General features: G+C 38.3%; 1 protein-coding gene across 1 annotated transcript in view; it reads left to right on the plus strand.

Moving 5' to 3' along the window:
* Positions 1-13,493, plus strand: part of PCSK5 (proprotein convertase subtilisin/kexin type 5) — a 600,269-nt gene that overhangs the window by 235,669 nt on the left and 351,107 nt on the right. The gene's annotated exons all lie outside the window — the stretch shown is intronic.

Here is a 13,493-nt window from a genome sequence, read left to right on the forward strand (position 1 = left end):
CAGTAATAATAATCATAATAAAATTAACTGATTCTGGAGGTATGTGTTTTTATCTAATATGCACCCAACTGTAGCAGGATTGGTACCAGTTTGAATTTTAACAGTTGACAGATTGCTATTAAATTAGTTGACTAATGTTGTAAAACTTTGGAAGCACTTATGTGCAGGCAAAGATAGACAAGGGAGTTTATTTAAAATTGGTTACACTTAATGAAAATTGACTTTAATTGGAGTTTGTTTGAAAAATCTTCCCTCAGGACTTAACTATATCCTGGCGGAATTGTGTAGTTTTTGAACCTTAACAAAGCTAAGATATAACTTGCCAAGGACTCAGTTTAATACCATCCATTTTCGAAACAAAGAAATGTGTGTCTCTCCTAAATAATATGTGGCTTTACATTTTATAATCTTCACAAAGTTATATGACACCCAAGTATCAAATGTAGATTACAGTATTAATGTGAAAAGTACAGATATATTCTGGCCTTGTATAGGGTCAGATTGCAAGTATTTATTATCTTGTTTTTAGTTTTATAGATTCATCACTAACTCTTTGAGTGGTATGAATTAACTTTTGCAAATTCCCTTCTAAATCCCTCTGTTAAACTAGCTTACCCAATGCCATTGATTTGATTCTGACTCATAGCTTGGGAATTAACCAGGTAGGTTACAGCACAGTTTTGTTTTGTTTATACTGACCACTGGGATGCCTGGGCAGGTATTTGAACTCCTTACCTTGGAGTTTTTCCAGTGTAGTCTAATGTCTCTGTTATAAGGGAAGATACAAAGTGATATAGGGATCAGATTAGGTCAGGTTAAAGTCCATAGCAATTCTGGGCTTCTATGATTCTAAATAGAGATTTGAGAGAGCTGATGAGGAGGATGAATAGGTCAGTTTTCTTCAGCAAAACAGGGCAATAATTGGAAAAGAAAGGCCACTATATAATAAAGAAGGATAGATTGAATGCAGTTGATAATATCAAATGATTTGTAAATATGTATGGCTCTTATAGCAGACTTTTCTTCACTTAGCTCAAGCCTACATTTCTCATCTTTAAGATGAAGACAATACAATCTAATGCTGAAGATTAAATTCTAAACAGTATTATGATTATTAACTCTGATAGCTGGTTGAGTTAAGCATTGGAATGAGCCTCATAGGAATTCATCCAGTTTGGCAAAGTTAGGCAACATGGCCATTAAGAGATATGAAAGAAAAAAAGGTGAGGGGTGGAGGGGTCAGGCTATAAAAACTGTTGTTTTGTTGTTGTTATTAGGAGTGATACTGGCATTGGGGTTATGGGAAAAAAAGTCCTATGAATTAGAGTTACTTACTAAACTATTTATGAGTAAAAAGATGTGATGTCACCATTAGTTTTAAAATATCCCAGCACTACCAAAACACACAAATGTGGAAGGAAAAAGATGAAACAAACTTGGCAAAATGTTAGTAATTGTTGAAGCTGAGTGCTGGGTATGTGAAAGTTCATTATATCATTTTCTTCTATGGTATATTGAAACTTTCCATTAAAAAAGTTGAAGAAATTAACTAATAATTTTTTAAAAGAGGCTTGACTGTGATTCAGGCTTGGGTTGGTTTTCTTCAAAGCTTGTGCTCTGACCCCCATGCTCCTGCTAGGTGTGACATACATGCTTACCTGTGCACAGTCAGCTGTCAGTCACTATTAACTATACTTATGGTCATAATTATAGAGAAAGTAAAAGCTGCAACAGGGCTCTCTCCCTTCTCTGAGTTCCTGCAGCATATATCATTTAGGTAACTGATTAGGCCTGTTCTGTACTTCACTGAATTGTTAGTTCACTTTCTCTTTATTCTTGGATGCAGCCTGGGATGGTTTAGGGAGTACAGGCCATGGAGTCACAAAAGCTTGTATTAATTTAGTTACAGTCCAGCTATTTAACCTGGGATAAGTTACTGAGTATCTGAGCCTCCTTTTCCTTGAGAAAGACTATGATAATACTTACTTTATGGAGTCATTATGAAGACTGACTGAGGTCTCTGTATAAAGCATTCAGACCAGAAGATGGTCTCCTCCTCAGAAGAAGGGCCTCTTTAAGGCCTTCAGAACATCCAACACAGAATCTGACAAATAGAAGGTTGCAGCAGTATATTCACAGGCAACTACCAGAAATTCAAGCTGGATTCAAGAGAGGTTGAGAAATAGCATTGCTGATATCAAATAGATCTTGGATGAAAGCAAAGAATACCAGAAATATATTTACCTGAATTTTATTGACTACACAAAGGCATCTACTGTGTGGATCATAACAAATTATGGATAACATTATGAAGAGTGGGAATTCCAGAACACTTAACTGTCCTCAGGAGGAACCTGTATATTCCCCAAGAGTTAGTCACTCGAATAGAACAAGGGGATACTGCATGGTTTAAAATCAGGAAGGGTGTGTGTCAAGGTTGTATCCTTTCATAATATTTATTCAATCTGCATGCTGAATAAATTATCTAAGAAGCTAGACTACATGAAGAATAACATGGAATCAAGAATGGAGAAAGACTCATAACAACCTGTGATACACAGATGACACTACTTTGCTTGCTGAAAGTGAGGAAGATTGGAAGCACTGAATGATGAAGGTCGAAGACTACATCAGTAATCCTTCAGTATGGATTATACCTCAACATATAGAAAAAAAAAAAATCCTCACAACTGGACCAATAAGCAACGTCATGATAAATGGAGAAAAGATTGCAATGGTCAAGTATTTTATTTTACTTGTATCTACAATCAATGCTCATGGAAGCAGCAATCAGATCAAATGCTATATTGCACTAGGCATATATGCTGCAAAAGAACTCTGTAAAGTGTTAAAGAGCAAAGATGTCACTTTGAAGACTAAGCTGTGCCTGACCCAAGCCATGGTCTTTTCAATAGCTTCATGTGCATAGGAAAACTGGACAATGAACAAAGAAAACTGAAGAATTGATGAATTTGAATTGGGATATTGTTAAAGAATATTCAAAATACCATGGACTGCCAGAAGAATGAAAACATCTGTCTTGGAAGAGGTGCAGCCAGAATGCCCCTTAGAGGTGAGAATGGCCAGTCTTTGTTTCACATACTTTATTCAAGCTGTCAGATGGGACCAGTCTATGGAGAAGGACAGCATGCTTCTTAAAGTAGAGGGTCAGTGAAGAAGGAGATAACTCTCAATGAAATGAATTTGCACAGTGGCTGCAATGATGGGCTCAAGCATAGCAACGATTGTGAGGCTAGTGCAGGACTGGAGAGTGTTTTTTTTTGTTGTTGTTGTACCTAGGGTCACTGTGAGTTGGAACTGTATTGACAGCACCTAACAGCAACAACAATATAATCGTGAAGGCAGTGGTGGTTCAGTGGTAGAATTCTCGCCATACATGTTGGAGACTTGGGTTCAGTTCCTGGCCTGTGCACCTCATACACAGCCACCACCACCCATTTGTCAGTGTGTCTGTGTGTTGCTATGATGTTGAACACAATTAAGAACACTTAACTGTGCTCATGAGGAAACTGTACATAAACCAGAGGCTGTTGTTCAAACAAAACAAGGGGATACTGCATGGTTTAAAATCAGGAAGGGTGTGTGTCAGGGTTGTGTCCTTTCACCATATTTATTCAATCTGTATGATGAGCAAATAATACAAGAAGCTGGACTATACAAAGAAGAATGTGGCATCAGGATTGGAGAAAGAATCATTAACAACCTACAGCATGCAGATGACACAACTTTCCTTGCTGGAATTGAAGATGACTTGGAGCACTTACGGATGAAGATTAAAGACTACAGTCTGCAGTATGGATTGATTATACCTCAACATAAAGAAAATGAAAGCCCTCACAACTGGACCAATAAGCAGTATCAAGATAAATAGAGAGAAGATTGAGGTTGTCAAAGATTTCATATTATGTGGTTCCACAATCAACACCAATGGAGGCAGCATTCAAGACATCAAATGACATATTGCACTGGGAAGATCTGCTGCAAAAGACCTCTTTGAAGTGCTGAAGAGCAAAGATGTCTCTTGAAAGACTAAGGTGTGTCTAACCCAAGTCATGGTGTTTTCAGTCACCTCATATGCATGTGAAAGCTGGACAATGAACAAGGAAGATTGAAGAAGAGGCGATGCTTTTGAGTTGTGGTGTTGGCGAAGAATACTGAAAGTACCATTGACTGCCAGAAGAACTAACATATCTGTCCTGGAAGAAGTGCAGCCAGAATGCTCCTTGGAAGCAAGAATGGCCAGATTTCGTCTCACCTACTTTGGTCATGTTGTCAGAAGGGACCGTTCCCTGGAGAAGGACATCATGCTCAGTAAAGTAGCGGGTCAACGAAAAATGGGAAGGCCTTCAATGTGATGGATTGACACAGTGGCTGCAATGATGGGCTCAGGTATAGCAAGGATTGTGAGGTTGGCACAGGACTGGTGAGTGTTTCATTCTGTTGTACATAGGTTCTCTATGAGTCAGAGACAACTCAACAGCACGTAACAAAAAAAAAACATGATGCTGAACAGGCTTCAACAGAGCCTCCAGACCAAGACAGTCTAAGAAGAAAAAGCTGGTGACCTACTTCCTAGAATTAGCCAGTGAAAACCTTATGTACCACAGTGGCCTTATCCTGTTGTACATGGGGTCACCATGTATTGAAAGCCAACTTAACCATAGCTAATAACAAAATACCAATTGTAATTTTTAATTCATTTGATACATCATTTTTCAAAAGTATAATTTGTTTTAAGGCAGGATTGTAGATTTGTGTTTATGGAAAGAAAATGCAAAGGGCTTATTTTCTCTGTTATGGAAATGTTGTGAGCTAGAGTCAAGGTATTGATAGGATGGTAGAGGTTTTGAAGAGGGGCGCTTTGTTTACCCTCTAGGAGTTGAGCTGGCAGTTGGAACTAGTCCACAGCAAGGCATTCCACAACCCAGAGGTAACTTCAGAAAGGAGTGTAAACCTTTCATGATTGCTAGAGTGCCCCTCTATCCTTCTTTTCCAAATGCCTTTTCAAACGTGTACAATAAATTCCTTGCATGCCCCTGTTGATAATAAATATTTTTATCCTCTGTGAAAGGAATTTTTCAAATTTTTATTTCATCATATGAATTTAAAGGTGATGGTACACTTCTGTGCAGTTCAAAACAGGTAATTAATATTTTTATTGGAAATGTCCAGCCCAGTTTCGTAAACCTGGCCCATCTGAAAGTATGAGCACGGTTTTGCTTAGAGCTCTAGTAGTGTAGTGCCTAAGGCACTTGACTGCTAACCAGAAAGCTGGTGGTTCAAATCCACCAGCCACTCCTCAGAAGTAAGGTTGGGCAATCTACTTCCGTAGTGATAGTGCCTCGGAAACCCAAGGAGGGGTCACTATGAGTTGGGTCTGACTCGATGGCACATAGCAACAACAAAAGTGATGATCAAAGATGCAGACGCTCTTGGCAGATGAGAGAACAGGAGATATTCTGCAGTGGTGGAAGTACCTAGAATACCTATGTGGGTGCTGTAATTACTTCTTGTGATTATTTAAGAGATCATATGAGACAGAGGTATACCTTTTCAAACTGCAAACAGCTGCTTGTCATGAGGAATTGAGAAAGCTGGTCTCCGTACTCCATCTCTCAACCAGAGTTAGTTGGTGCCCATGCCATGGAAAAGAACTTAATAATGGGCTTGAAGCATAGAGGACTATGGGAATGACCAGAAGTAAATAATAATATGAGTGATGCTGAGGTTTCTGTGAGTCAGATGAAGAAGACTAGGTCTGAGGGGGAAAGAAAGAGGAATAAGACAATGAATGGACTATAGACAGAACGTTAAAAGCAAATAAGTATTTTGAAAATGTTCATTTGCCAAATGAATGGGAGGTTTTTGTTTCTGTTTTCCTAATCTGCTGTTGTTAAGCAGTTTTTTTCCTAAACTATGTTGTTAAGCATTTTTTCAGGAACCCTAAAACCAATGCTAATCAATGGAGCATCTTTCCGAGGCAGTATCACTATGGAAGTAGGATTGCCCAACCTTCCTTCCGAGGAGTGGCTGGTGGGTTTGAACCGCCAGCCGTCTGGTTAGCAGGCACAACAACAAAACCAATGCTAATCAATGGAGCATCTGAACTGGTAGGGTATTAGGAGAATTGGTTTGCTATGGTCCCAGCTCTGCTAGTAACTGGCTTTACAAACTTCATTTTCTTAGTTTCCTTACATTGAAATTTGAAATTGGACTAAATGAAACTTATGAGGTCTTGTCCAAACTTAAATAATGTACATGTCTCATTATCCAGCCCCAAAATTTTTACTGTGTAAAATTACTATGCAAAATAGATGAATAGAGTAGCTAAAGATAAATAGGAATTAAATTTTCTGCATGAAAGTATATTTATTTCCATTAGTAGGCACACCTGTTTGTTTCCTCGGGCATATTCTACCACGCTTTCTCCCTGAATGACTGATTTTCTTCTTCCAGTTATACTTTGAAAAATAAACAAAATAAAAGAAATGCACACCATTATAATACTGCTGTCAGGAGGTGAAGGTCACATCATTGTACACTAATGTGTTGTGTGCACAAGCCCTCAGTAGCAACCATTCTGAAGAAAGAACAGCTTTGATAACAGGATTCATTCTACTAATCTTTTAGGGAGTTGATATGCTACAGAATTTATATTATGGCATGTATGGTAGATAAGCTACTCAATTTGGGTTGTTCTTCTTTCTACTCACAGAATAAAAATAGCAGTAGGTGTTTATCAGGAACTTGAGTGTGAGGTGTTCTGTATTTGCAGCTTTGATTAATTATTTCTTACACTAGTCTTTGGACACCATTAGTCATCATATCCAAATGTCCCTTTTGAAAACTGAGTTGAATTCAGTGCAACATGCAGACCATCCATAGACTAAAACATGAGGAATATTGTGAAAAGATAGCAAATGTAGGTTATAAATGACATTAAAATTTTATTTAACTAGCACTTCTTGCTCTGGTGGCATAGGACCTAAGCCATTTGACTACTAACCAGAAGGCGGGTGGTTCATACCCACCAGCCACTCCTCGGAAGGAAGACTGGGCAGTCTAGTTCCGTAGGGATACCCAAGGAGGGGTCGCTGTGAGTCAGAGTTGACTTGACGGCAATGAGTTCTTACAAGTATGATCACCCACAGTCTATCCCGTAATCATTATTAGGCCTTCTATTTCTCTAAAAATGAATTCAGTGACATTTGATGTCTTCAGAAAGCACATAAAATTTCATTTGTGCATCACTAAGTTCCAGTTTATTATTAAAAAGTCAACAGAACATTTCAAAATTGCTTTATATATATATATATATATACACACACACACACATATATATATAGCTATTGACCTCCTGTATATGTATATGCAGATCAGAAGAATACAGAGCACTTAATTCAAGGGCTGAAAAGATAAGTAAAGTTGCGATGGGGAGAAAGAGGAGGGAAAAGTCCTCCAGCATGAAGACAGATAGAAAGAACTATAGGGTATTATTTGCTTCTTGGAGCCACGTTAGCACTGCTTTTCTTTTTGCTGGAGAACTAGAAAATAACTGCATTTTTGTATTGTATACCTTTCTCTTATTTGCCCATCTTTGTAAGCAAAGTAGCATTAGCAGGGGAGCACTGAGGACACCTCACAGAGTGATACTTGTAACTCAGTCTGGACTGAGTTTAGATGGTCCTTCCTCCCAGCCTGATGTAGGTCTGCCTGGGCGGAGTGGCAGCTCAGACACTACGGCAGGCACAGAACAATGAAGAACAGCAGCAGAAGCAGGAATGAGGCTGAGGGAAGCACTGGACATCCACAGAGGTGCTGGCAGACACTCATGTGCAGACTTCAGCTGTTGAAGTCGTCTTTGTGAAGCTGTTGCCTTCCGTTTGTAAGCATTTTCAATCCTGGATTTTTTGCTTGGAAAAAGTGGAAGTACTTAAAAAAGTTGGCTGCACTCAAATCACTAAATAAGCTGTATTTAATTATAGTTAATACATAAAGTGGAGTCCCTGGGTGGTGCAAACAATTAACAGGCTAGGTTGCTAACCAAAAGTTACAAGTTCTAGTCCATCCAGAGGCACCTCAGAAGAAAGGCTTAATGTCTATTTCCAAAAAATCATCCCTCTGAAAACCCTGTGTAACACATATCTCTGCTCTGACAACATGGGGTTTCATGACTCAGAATCAACTCGACAGCAAGTTTTGTTTCTTTGTTTTCAAATAAAGTAATTCTTCCACTTACCTTAAGTAGAAAGATTAAATATACTGTCAATAGACAAAAACATCAAGTGAAATATTTTATATACTCTTTATATTGGACATTCATATTTATGGAGTAATTATTAAAAAAAAAAAAAAAAGAGTCCTAGATACTTATTTTCCAGATGAGGACAATGGACAGATAAATTTAGTACCTTGCATAGGATTGTTTGTAACAAAAACAGAAATTGTACTTAAATTTCTAACCCTCAGAGGCAAGAGCTTTCTTTCAGTCCTTTAAAAACATCTCATATAAGTCTCATTCTATTCCCTTTTTTCTTCAAAGTAGGAGTGGGGAGAAAATAGTGTCTCACTTTATTTTCTGGGTTCAGTTTAATTTCATATAATTAACATCCCCACACATAGCCCATCTTACCCAAATGAACTGATTGAAGAAAGAGTTCTCAAGCCTTCTTTTCTGCAAGTTCTGTTGCCAAGACACCTTGTCACCTGTGCGGCATGGCTTCATTCTCTCCGCACATCCCAGTGACGGCTTTCCAGTAACACTAGCTGAGTCACAACGTCCCGAGCAGTGTGGCCTTCTGCTCCTGAGTAGTTTGCATTTGTGGGTTATAGTTCTTTTTGGATTTCTTTTCAGGTCACCTTTAAGAAGCTTTCATTTCCATGTGACTCATTTGTCTTAGTCAGGATAATGATTCAAAAAGTTATTGTGTACTGCTTATAAAAGCAACATTTTTTAAAAAAATTCTGGAATAAACATTTTATATGAGCACTATGAATACTTTAAATAACTTTTTTGATTTTGGGCTTTTGTTTCTTTGCCTTTCTATTATGTTTCTAGCCTAGACCTGTTTCTTTCAATGAACCTTGCTTGTTTTTTTAAGGAACAAGCTTTATTTTGGAAATGCTAGGCAGAATGCCCTTGAGCTTTAAAAAACTAAACAGTGTTCTCTTCATGTCACAGCTACCAAGAGAATGTAAGTATCCTTGTCTCTTTCCTTGCTCTCTCAGCCTGAAGCCCCTTATCCATGAGCCATATGTGGAAGAGTTTACAGAGAGGACTGTGTTTTCCCTCACTAAAAGGAAGGGAGAGGAATGATGAGGGCCTTTGGTAGCTTGGGTTTTCAGGCTGTGCTTGAAAGACATTGCAGAGCTCTGAAAGTTCTTCAGCCTAAAGTTTCTTCATTATGTCCCTTCATTTTGACTTAATCATGATGTGACTATGGGGCGGATGCCTAATACAGTCCAGTATTAATCAAAAAGTTGAGATTCAAGTCAACCCAGAGACACCGCAGAAGAAAAGTTAGGCATTCTACTTCTGAAAACTCAGCCATTGACAACTCTAGAGTCCTACTCTGACATACATGTGGTTGCCAGGAGTTGGAGTCCACTTGATGACTGTGGGTTTGGCTTTTGGTTTCATGTCAACATACAGATATATACAGCTTCTGATTGGACTTGGTGAGGTCTCCACCTCTCATCTCCACCAGTTATATGATGCTGGGCATGTTGCTTAATGTAGGAGACTCAGTTTCCCAATCTGTAAAAATGCATGCAATAGTAATTATCTTGCTGGTATTTGTAAAACTAATATATGTTTGAGCACCTAGCACAGTATTCATTTGTATTCAAGAGATGTTATTTTTATCCTTATTTTTGTATTGTAAATAATTTTGTATTTGTCATTTATTTATATCTCTTTACAGATAATGTTTTAAGCACTACAGAAGAAACTAATATTAAAATGCCAAATAAAATTTAACTGTATTGGCTTCAAAATTAACATAACATTTTAAAGAAAGAAATTAAGCTCCACCAAACTCTAAAGCTCTCACAAATGGTTTTGGGATATAGTTTAATTGGTAATCCACTGGCCTTTTCTGACCTGAACCACAAGAAAATACAATTCCTTTCTGTCCTTTAATCACAATGTTTATAGGGTATCATAAATTGATTTCTATGGGGCATACATTATGAGAAATACATGCATATTTGTAATACAGTTAAAGAAAACATTTAGAGTTTTTTTTCCCATGAGTCCTATGTGAATTTCATAATACATTTCTCCTTAGGTTTACTTTTAACTTAGCACTCAATTAAGTTGGAGGGTTTTTTTTTTTTTTCCTTATTTTTCTCAGCTAAAACTCTATTTCAATAAGCAATTTTAGTCACAATATTTCACTAAACTAATAAATGTCATTATTTCTTACTCTTTAGGAAAATATATGTCTACAGATTCTTTTCTCTTTACAATATTCTGCCCGCTCCCTGTTCCCTTCCTCCTATACCCCACATTAAAGTTTAATTCTTAAATTACTCTGAATTTTGGAGAAATGTCCAGATATTTTTCCAACATATGTTTTGGATTCTGAATATCGCACACTAATGAAAACCCCCTGTATGTCTGTAGTAAATAAATCTTTGAATTGCTAATTGTTTCAGATTAACCCCATGGATATTTAGCATGTGACTATGGCATTTTTCAGCCCACAAATTCTGTCTGTTTATTTCTGGGACTTTAATCATAAAATATACACATACATAAAGTCCTGCTTATCTCATGGATAGAATGATAACAGCCTCTGGTATTCTGTAGCCTCGGGGTGAGGGCGGTTGGTTACACTTTCTCTCTTCTCACCTGAAGGACCATGTCTGATATCTCCCATTTGACCTTCCTTCCTCATTACCTCTCCCCTTCTCTCCACAAGTTCTGCGCTCAGGGATGCTGACCTGTATGACCTGTATCTGTGGGCTCCCAGAACTTCTTGTTTCTGGTGGGACTTTGTCAACAGGACCACAATGCCAAGAGATGGGAGAGAAGGAGGGAGAGACTACTGTCTCAATGTGTGTTCTCTTGGACTGTTCCTTGAAGGCCAACATGGGTTGGCGTGTCCTCTGACCAGCTCTTGGTTCTTCGCCCCTCTTTCGTCAGGTCCAGTGGCTCTTCTCACCCCGATTCCCTTCAGGCCCAGGCATGGTAACTAGTGCCACACACTGTCCTTTGTGGTTTCTTTTCACCTGGCCCAGATGTAAACTAGCCCTCTCTTCAAATTCTCCACAAATTATCTGTTTGCCTTTGGGATCCTGTTTGATGCAAGAATTTCACCTCTGTGTGAGAAGGACAGACCCCTCTAGGCCAGCAGCAACCCACTGGCTCCCCAAAGAACCATTTAGTGACATACTTGTTCCTCCAGTAGTGGATGTCATCTATAGATGTTGCAGGTGTAGAAAGACTTGTAGTCATATCTGAAGGAGCCTCTTTCTGATTAGGGTTTTCAAGGGGAGATTTGGGTCAGAGCCTATGCCCTACCCATTGGCCTAATAAGGAAGAATGCTCAAGAGAAGGCAATACTTCCTTTCTTCATGAGCTCCAAGTTCAACCACCATGCCTATTGAGAACCTGGTGACTTGTCTTCATTTAGATCCTTATGCCAAGCTTCAGAGGAGATTTGGCTGCTAACATTGCAACCATAGTAGCCCTCTTTTAACCAAAAGAGGGCTATTGAAGAGTTTAGAGCTCAGACTCTGGTTCCACTAAGATTTCAAGGTCTAATGCTGGCGTTACTGAACATTTTTGAGCCCTAGTTTGCTCATCTGTAAAATGATGATAATATACTGTTGGATTGTGTTAGAATAATGTTTGTACAGTGCTTGGCATATAGTAAGTTTCTGTAAATGTTAGCCTCTGTTGTATTTAGTACAAAATGGACCAAGGAGTAAAGCTCCTCTTGATCTTAAGGTAAAAGGAACTATATCTTGAAATATACCCCTGTGTTTTCTCTCTTAAGTAGAGAAAGAAATGTTTTTGCTTCTGTTTATAAAAATAATACGTGATTACTAAAGGATGGTATAAATAAAAAATCTTTTCTAATCTTACCAAGTAGAATAACTTCTGTTACATTGTCACTACATTGAATATGTGTATGTGTGTGTGTATGTATATATATATATACACATACACACACACATACATATACATAAATACATATATATGTTGATTTGCACACAGGTGCATAAACATTTTTCCTAAACTGTGACCACACTCTAGAATTTGTATCCTATCCAATAGCCACAGCAATGATCTCAAACATACAGTGATGGTTGTAAAGATGGCATAGGAGACTGGATAACATTTAGTTCTGTTATAAGGTTGCCATGAGTTGGAGCTGACTCTTGGCAACTAAAAACAATAACATAGTGGGGGATACCAGACTCAACTGGCACAACAAAATACATAAAAATCTTGTTCCACAACCTACTTTGATGAGTAGTGACTGGGATCTTAAAAGCTTTTGAGCAGCCATCTAAGATGCAACTAATGGTCTCCTCTTGTTGGAAGCAAAGAAATGTGAAGAAAACCAAGGTTATTTGGAAACAATCAGCCCTAGGACATGATGGACTTTGAGACCAGAAGAACTAGATGATGCCGAGCTACCAATGCCAGCCACCCAGGAAGGGATCAAAACTGGAGATCCTGGATAGAGTGGGAAGAAAAATGTGAAACAAAATCCAAAAGCACAATAATGACCAGAATTATTGGTCGGATGGAGTCTGGTGGGACCCCCAAGACTGTGGCCCTGGGATACACATTTGGCCTGGGATAAACCTCACTCCCAACGGCTGGCTTTCAGCCCAACAGTAAATAAGACTTACATGCATAACACTCACCACACGGCGATGCACACACCTACTCTACGGAAATGCATCCCTTGGAGCAATCAGCCATGGGACACCAGAGGGGCAGCAGTCACACAGAGGAGAAGTGGGACAGACGGGAATGTGTAACCAAGAAGGACATGGGGGGGTGTCACTGGGAAGGGAGAGGAAGAGAGTGGGTTAAGTTTGGGGTTGGTAATTGGGGAGTGAAACCAAACGTACACGAAATGTTGAATGTAAAACAAATTGTGCTCTGTAAATTTGCACTTAAAGCACAATAAAAAAAAAATAAATAAAAACCAATAACATATTTTAAGTGCATAGTGAACACAAAAGTACCTTCTGAATATTCTCTTATTGTTGAGTATTTTTTATTGTGGCAAAAGTATGTATAACACAATATTTACCAATTCATCATTTCATCATTTTCCACATGTATAAGTTAATGCTGTCAATCGTGTTGTGCAACCATCACCAATAACTGTTGATAAATTCTTTATCACCATAAGCAGAAATTCACTGCTTCCTAAACAATGATTTCCCCTTTCCCCAAATATGCTTTTAAAATGTCATTTATTTTAAAGTATTTTTAAGTATAT

The sequence above is a fragment of the Orycteropus afer genome, unplaced genomic scaffold (genome assembly GCF_000298275.1).
Source record: "Orycteropus afer afer isolate SDZICR_OR568_19922 unplaced genomic scaffold, OryAfe1.0 scaffold00005, whole genome shotgun sequence".
NCBI lineage: Eukaryota > Metazoa > Chordata > Mammalia > Tubulidentata > Orycteropodidae > Orycteropus > Orycteropus afer.